Genomic DNA, 234 nt, shown 5'->3' with positions numbered 1-234 from the left:
TTCAGTCTCCGGGTGAGCTGTTCAAAATCCGCACGGCTTTCTACGTCACTAGCCGAGACGAGGTGGCTAACCGTAGCACATGCTAGAGCTAGCACGCTAGCTTGTTCTCAATGGCAAAACACTGCTACACCACACACTAGTTGACCATAATCTACAAAAGAACTACTAACATGTCCCTGTTCTGCAGGTATTCCACAAGTGTGTCCTCCTTTAGAAGAAGTCTCCCAGCTAATC

General features: G+C 47.9%; 1 protein-coding gene and 1 long non-coding RNA gene across 3 annotated transcripts in view; one reads left to right on the top strand and one right to left on the bottom strand.

Moving 5' to 3' along the window:
- The window catches only part of grin2ba (glutamate receptor, ionotropic, N-methyl D-aspartate 2B, genome duplicate a), a 150,456-nt gene that overhangs the window by 55,256 nt on the left and 94,966 nt on the right, over positions 1–234 (top strand). The window lies entirely within an intron of this gene.
- The window catches only part of LOC116703576 (uncharacterized), a 22,729-nt gene that overhangs the window by 15,598 nt on the left and 6,897 nt on the right, over positions 1–234 (bottom strand). The gene's annotated exons all lie outside the window — the stretch shown is intronic.

This window comes from Etheostoma spectabile, chromosome 15 (genome assembly GCF_008692095.1).
Source record: "Etheostoma spectabile isolate EspeVRDwgs_2016 chromosome 15, UIUC_Espe_1.0, whole genome shotgun sequence".
NCBI lineage: Eukaryota > Metazoa > Chordata > Actinopteri > Perciformes > Percidae > Etheostoma > Etheostoma spectabile.
The sequence above is the reverse complement of the archived record's forward strand: the minus strand, read 5'-3'. Positions and strand labels throughout refer to the sequence as shown.